We start from the raw sequence: 7,642 nt of genomic DNA, 5'->3' as shown, positions 1-7,642 counted from the left end.
AACTGCAACCTTACACGAGAGAACTTCGAGGTAGCCCTGCTTTTCTGCACTGAGATTCAAGCGCTAAGCGCGTGATCTAGAGGGCCAGGACGACGGCTTCGAGCAATGATATGAAGACTAGGGAAGCCACCTATTGTACCAGGGTCCTCCTATAGGTAGTGTACACATTTCTGTATGTCGAGATAGAAGCTTTTAACTACCACCACACTGATATGAAACTTGACGCCCGCTTGTAATGAAAGTGAATAAAAGCATGATGTGCAATGCTAATAAATCTCGTCGCATGTCTCAAATTTTTTGCAATACTGCAGACCTCCTTACGGGTCCCAAGCAGGCGGGCATACAGAACGTTTACACTGAACACAAACAACAAGTAGAATGCACATTATGGCAATGAAACAGGTTTAAGTAAATTCGATAATGCAAATATTTCAGATGGTTGACAATGTTCAATCGGCTAGTGAAGGTATTATCAACGAGATATAGTCGAACAGTGTTAGCAGTGAACAACATGCAGGTAACAAGGAGGCGCCAAGACGAGCGAAACGTGATCGGATTAGCATATGAAGATAGCTCTATCAGTACTAAAGAGCTTATACTGTAGCGTATGCCGACAAAATAAAGCTACGCTAATGCTTATCAACTGTTTATTAGGAAAAGTACGGAAAACGTGAAGCGTTTTGTAAGTAAATAATCAGAGCCTTTTGGGGATTATTGAGGGCGTTATTCTTCAGAAATAGTGGCTTCAATCTTTGCAGCTAATGTTGTTAAAGTCGGCGCATGGGTGATGGAAAATTTTAGTTTGTTCCATTCTCGGATGGAAAAAATGAATGCTTAAATGCATCTGTATGACAGGAATATTCAGTTAATGTGAGAGCATGTTTGCGACGTGTCTGTCGAGATTGTGATTGGTAAATATATTTTGGCACATTGATATTACAATTGTTATGCAATAGTTGATACAAACATTTTAAACGAGTGTGCTTTCCGCTTATATAAAGTGTCACAAGACCTGAGATGGCTGCAAGGTAAGTTGAGGAGACAGTATGCCTATATGTATTAAGGATAAACCGCAGTGTCTTTCTTTGTATTTTTTCTAGTGTTACTAAGTTAGTTGCTATATGATATAATTTCATATTTTATATGCTAAGAGCTTAGTGGATTCTCGTGCAAGCCGAATGCATCTTCTCAAAAAGAACAGTTTACGCAGTGCTGCCGGTGCAATATTGTCGATATGCGCGTCCCATCTCAAGTCAGCGGTTTGTTTGACACCTAGATATTTATGCTGGGGGATTTTATTAGGTGAAGTGCCATGAATGTTGTGGGGGAAGCATGATGGTTCTTTTCTGGATATTGTCATACATACACATTTTTTACAATTAATAGTTACCTGCCATCTCTCGCACCAGTGCACTACTGCGTCAAGCGACTGGAAAAGCGGCTGGAGCCGTTACCTGGAGAAGACCACAACTATACAGATCCCTTAGCCGCCATAAAACTAGTGAAGAAAGTGACGAAGACACTGTGTGTAACCCAGGAAATTCACGCACTCAAAAAAAAACAACAACAAAGATACGCATCCAGATACATTGGACACAGGACGATGCTGCGAAAGCAGAGCAGAGAAAATTTGTAGACGTAACACACGAAGCTCCAAAACACTAATTAGCCCTCTCCCCCCAGGCTCCTTTTTGAGGCGCGCTCCAGTGTTCCTATTTTAGTATCCTCTTTAAGGAAAAGTGCACGTGTCCTCATTCCCCCGTGTACTTCCCCCTCGCTCATAACTTAACGCGATTAGAGGAGGTTTCCCTTTGAAGGATAAGAGCTGGGGCGGCCCTTACCCCGTCGGTAACATGCCGATGGGAATCTCAAGCAGACATCGGACCAACCACATGCCCGAAGAGTTCCACACCAGCTGCAGAATTGGATGTTCTCCACCTGCTGTGGACGTTTGCAGGGACAAGGGCATCAAGGACAGAGATCCTGCGCGAAGTGGGACTAACCACAACAAGGAAAGAAGACTTCTCTAAATGGCTCACCGACAACGACAAAAGTGGGAGCCTGCTCCTGTTCCTTATCGAAAATAATTTACATGAGTTCCTCTAATACGCCTTTGGCAAGCTCGCGTAAAAAAAAGCTATTGGTTGTAAAGATTAGGGCTGTAGGTCATAAAAAATGTAAAAAAAGTGGTCATCTGATATAACTACTACCGTGCTGGATAGAACATGGCAAACTCTGCATCAACCGCAGTCAGATAAATAAGCACAGAGAAAGACAGCATTACAAGCCCCCAACGCGAGAGGACATAGAAGGTAAATTGGCCGGGGATGCCTACTTCAGCTGTTTGGATGCTAATTCCAATAGATACCCCTAGACAAGAGACATCCAACATTTACACCTTTTCGACCCCTTTCAAAGGTACCACCATCTTTGCATACCATTTTGCATCTCAGCAGCGCCTAAAGTTTTTTAAAAGCAAATGAGTGAAGTCTTCGAGGGCTTCAAGGTCCTTCCCGGTGTACATGTGTACATAGACAATATTTTAGCATGGGGGCAACTAGAAAGAACCATGATGAAAGTTTAGTGGAAGTATTGGAAGCGGCTACAATAGCAGGTAAAATATTCAGTGGAGAAAAATGGAAGTTCGGAAACTATTTTCCTGTGTCCACCATATACATGCTCATAAGGTTGCAGTATCAATATTCTCATTCCTGTATATGTTGTATGTGATTTTCAGTTCCTCCTTTTGCCGAGTGTACTGCCTCTAATATCCAATTTTTGTGCGAATATGTTGTTTAATCTCATATTTAAATACTTAAAAACTATGTTCGTTTTTTGTGTTGCTCTCTGCTACCTGTTATATTATTTCGATGTTTTCCGCCTGCAATATTGCCCATTCGGGCGTTGTATGTACTTGAATAAATAAATAAACGAAATACATAAATACTTCAGTGCAGTTTCTGAGTGACATCATTACAAACAAAAATTCATTTCTCCTAAAGAAAAGGTTGTCAAATGTTTTCTTGAAATGGCTGTGCCGAAAAGCAAACAAGAAGTTTAGCTCATGCTCGGAGTGCTGAACTATTTTTGCAAATACGTGATGAACTTCTCTGAACGTTTGGCATCACTGAGAGCGCTTATCAAATCTGGCACAAAATTTGAGCGGACTGACAATTACATGAGAGAGTAGAAGAATGTGTCACATATCTTAAGTACGACACCTGTTACAGCAATTTTCGATCCCCGAAAGAATTCGCACATTTTACTTTGGCTGTGATAAATTTCAGAAGTCGTTTATGAAGAGAAAATATTATTCGGGGCGGATTCTAAACCTGTAGTGTTCATACCTGCAAAAGCAATTTATACACGCTGCTTCAACTCAAAACATTTTTTTAAGCTGCTCAATTATGATTTCGTATTGCACTACGTTTCTGAAAGCATCTCCTTTTGGGAGACATGTTTTCCCTGCCATCTCTACTAAATCAATGTGGCCGTTCTGGGGCTCCGGATGACGCAGTAGCGATCTTGGTGTACATGGTCGCATAGCTACATGGCGCAACATTTGTACGCAAGTTTTGGTGTGAACATACAATTTGTACTGATTTGGCGAGGCCGAGGCCACATGACGGTTGATAAAGCTAACACACTCATGCCAGAATGCGTTCAGGGTTCGCATACTTCACCCCTCGTCGTAGTTGCATTGCCATCGTTTTGTTCCTTGTTTAAATTCTCAACACCTCTTTGTGATATTTCTTTAGCAGATATAAATGGCAATCTGAGTTTATTATGTCATGAAATTGCTGAATCTAACACAAGAACTCAAAAACCCTCCTAGCAATTTTACTCAAGTTTAAAACAAGAACACTTTCAGAACCAGTGCCTCTGGTGTACACTGAGCCCTGAGGGACAAAAATACACGATGAATGAGATACCTGTAGAGCTTCTTGAGCTGTGCCTCTGATGAGCTTGATTTGGCAGTTTCCGATTGAATTTTTAATCACCAAGCAGCGCACCCCATACAATACATATTACTATCCCCGCCAGTTGACGTTATCACAGTAACACACAGGTGCAGCCTGGCATGCGAGAGGAGTGTCGTTGCCACGCCGCAGAGGCTCACGGCATGCATGTACTATGAAAAGTAAGTTTAACATCAATTAATTAATTTGTTTTAAGATAAACCATTTTTGTAGTCGTTGTAACCACAAAATATTTTCGTCAGTCTAGCAGATAGGAATTCCACAAGGCTAGTATTGTTGCAAACGGAGTTCACACATGCAGCGAGTCAATAGTTTGCGCTTATAATTTTGATTGTAGCAGGATCGCTGTGAATGAACTTATGGGTTTGAAAGTTGAGCTACACGTACGTCAACTACTTTTGACTTAAGCTGGATTTTCGCAATTGTGTATAGCTCAACCTGCAAAACGAGTGCCAAATATAATCAATTTTTCATCTGTAGGTTTTTTTTCCAGCACAAGAAATACAGCAGTCCCAAAGCTTTTCTTCAATGTCCGACTAGGACGTAGGAGCAATACTGTCTCCAGACAGGGAAATTTCACGTCTCACAGAGCAGCTGAAAGGATAGTTCACAGACTACTTCCATCCCGAAACAGGACTGATGAAGGTCCTCCCTGTCAGCATTGCTGTCAAGATGCAACTCTAAGATTCCTGAAATCCGGTGCATTACTCTATGCACTACGCGAAACAGTGGGAGTGGAGCTGAACAGAATATGACAGTAAGGAATCTGCGTCTTCAGTCAGTCATCTACTGGGCCACATTAATTGTCCCAGTGGTAAAAGCAGACGCAACCTTGAGAATATCTGGGACTTCAAGGTCGCAATCAACTCCGTGAGTGATGTCGACATGTACCTGGTCCCCAAAATTGAAGACATTTTTACCTATTTTTATAGATAGCCATTGCTTTTCAATGTGTGACCCACGTGAAGCCTGCTGCCACATACCACTGGATGAGCAATCAGAGCAAATTGCTGTACTTAACACCCCCAAAGGCATATTTGTGTACAATAGGCTGCCGTATGACGTTGCATCCACCACGGCCATATTCTAAAGGAAGACGGAAGAACGGCTGCAAAATATGCCAGACAGTCAAGTCTTCTTGGAAGATGTCCTGATCGCGGAAGCAAAGAATAGCTGTGGTAAAATACTGAATACCGATCTGGAGATCTTTCGAGAAAAGGGTATTAGCTTGCGGGAAGGCACGTGTGTATTCGAAGCATAAGTTACCTAACTGGTACGCAAAATTCACCGACACGTTTTGAATCCAGTGATAAAGAAACCATATACCACAACAAGAGTCCAGAGCACAAAAATGTCCAGGAGCACAGATTCTTACTGAACCTGATAACTTATTACTGCCGATTTCTGCCTAACATAGAAAGTCTCTTTGGCACATTTGTACCGCCCGGTACAGAAAAAGAGAATCGAAGTGGGCATCGGAAAAGAAGAGAGCTGTTAAAATCTCTCTCAAGAACTGTGATTTGCTCGTGCACTATGGTCCGACGAAGGATTTAGTGCTACAATGTGATGCATCGCCTGAGGGCATTGATGCAGTGCTACCTAACGTGCACGATCAATGGTATTGAAAGGCCTATAGCATTGAGATACTATGCACTCACATAAGCAGAGAACTATTTTCAGTTCGGAAGAGGCCCTGGCTTTCGTGCTTCCTGTTGTACCAGTGACTACTTTCTGTGCAGGAAGGTCACATTGAAGACTGGCCATGAACTACTGGTTGGTCCGTTCAAGAAAAAGAGGCCAAATCAGAGGGCTGCGGCATCATGCATTCAGAGATGGGCGATTACCTTTGGTTGCTACAAGTACACGGTGGCGTATAAGCTCGGATCCAATAAATAAAATACATATTAAGTTGACTACTAGTGCAGCCAGTGAGATGGAATTGCAGATACAACATCCTGTCCAACAATAACATGTTCTGGTAGCCAGCATCATGGACATAGCACAAGTCTCAAGGTAGAAGTGGGGAGGTGTAGCTGAAAAGGACCAATTCGTGCAGCGCATACGTGAAATGTGCAGCGGAGATGGCCCAAGAAACTTCCACATTTCAACTCTGATGAAGTACTGCCATTCTGGAGAAAGGAATTCGCTCACAACATCTGGATAGCTCGTCTTCATTGGAGACTAACCAGTTATTTACGAGATAGCAAGAAATGCATTCCTGCAAGAATTCCATGAAGCACATTCTGGAATCAGTACCACAATAGGATTGGCAAGTAATCTTGTGGGGTGGCTAGGAATTGATCAAGACATTGAACAGCACCTGCGCAAATGCACTGTCTGCCAACAGACGAAAGCAGTTCCATCTTCCGGGAAGTCAGCTGCATGACCAGCAACAATCTGTACCGTAATTGCGCTTAATTACCCTACTTTCGCAGCGTCACCCACTGCGCCACACACGGCTTGTATAAAAAGGTAAATAAACCAGTCTGGTTCTTTTTGTTCCTGCCACAATGTAGTCGCCTCATTGTAACTTCACTTCATGGTACATGGTGTAAGAAGTGGTGCCGTTTGCTGTTCAGGAATGTCCAAAATATTTTAAGTCAGCAAACAGAGCAGCGGCGATGACTTTGAGGTTCTGGAGGTTGGAGGTGAAAGAGGAAGTAGCAAGCACTAGACAGTGGAAATTGAAGTCGCTGTAAAATATTGCTCTAATGTAGACATCCGGTCTCAGGTCAGCCTACTTCCATTCTCGGTTTACCGTTGGACACTGCAGGTATACGAGTTGACACCTACTATTGCGGTACTGCGAGGATACAACGGAGGTTTTCCATGTCCTTGCGAGAGCCTCTGCGGGAGGAGCTATGAAGAAAGGAGCATTCGGGCATCATCGTGAAGGAGGACAGGCTCCCTTGGGTTTTGGTTAAGAAAAAAGATGCAAACTTTGTTTGCATGGGTCGCAGGTAGATAAACAAGCACAGCAAAAGACTGCATTACAGGCTCCCAGAGTGCGAGGACGTAGAAGGTGAATTGGCCGGCGCCGCCTACTTCAGCTGCTTGGATGCTAATTCTGGTTTTCATCAGATACCCCTAGACAAGAGACATCCAAGATATACACTTTTTCTACCCCTTTTTAAAGGTACCGCTATCTCCGCATACCAATCGGCATCTCAGCAGAGCCCAGAGTTTTTCAAAAGCATTTGCTTTTGAAAAACTTTAGGCTCTGCTGAGTGAAGTTTTCGAGGGCCTTCCCAGGTGTACATGTATACTTAGACGATATTTTGGTGGGGGGAAACCACAAAGAATTATGACGAAAGACTAGTGGATACAATGAAAGCGGCTGAATAGCAGGCAAATCATTCAATGCTGAAAAGTGCAAATTTAGATCTTATTTTCCTGTGTTTTTCATCTACATGCTCATAAGGTTGTAACATCAATATTCACATTCCTGAATATGTTGTATGATATTTTTATTTCCTCCTTCTGCCGAGTTTACGGTCTCTATATCCGCGTTTTTGTCTGAATATGTTGTTTAATCTCATTTTGTTTCTACATATAACAATACGTTCTTTTTTCATGTTGCACTCTAATCCTTTTATGTTGTTTAAATGTTTTCCCAATACAATAATGCCCATTCGGAAGCTGTAGGTACTGGAATAAATAAA

This window comes from Amblyomma maculatum, chromosome 1 (genome assembly GCF_055883805.1).
Source record: "Amblyomma maculatum isolate TAMU_Amacu chromosome 1, ASM5588380v1, whole genome shotgun sequence".
Taxonomy (NCBI): domain Eukaryota; kingdom Metazoa; phylum Arthropoda; class Arachnida; order Ixodida; family Ixodidae; genus Amblyomma; species Amblyomma maculatum.
This window is presented reverse-complemented; position numbering follows the sequence as displayed.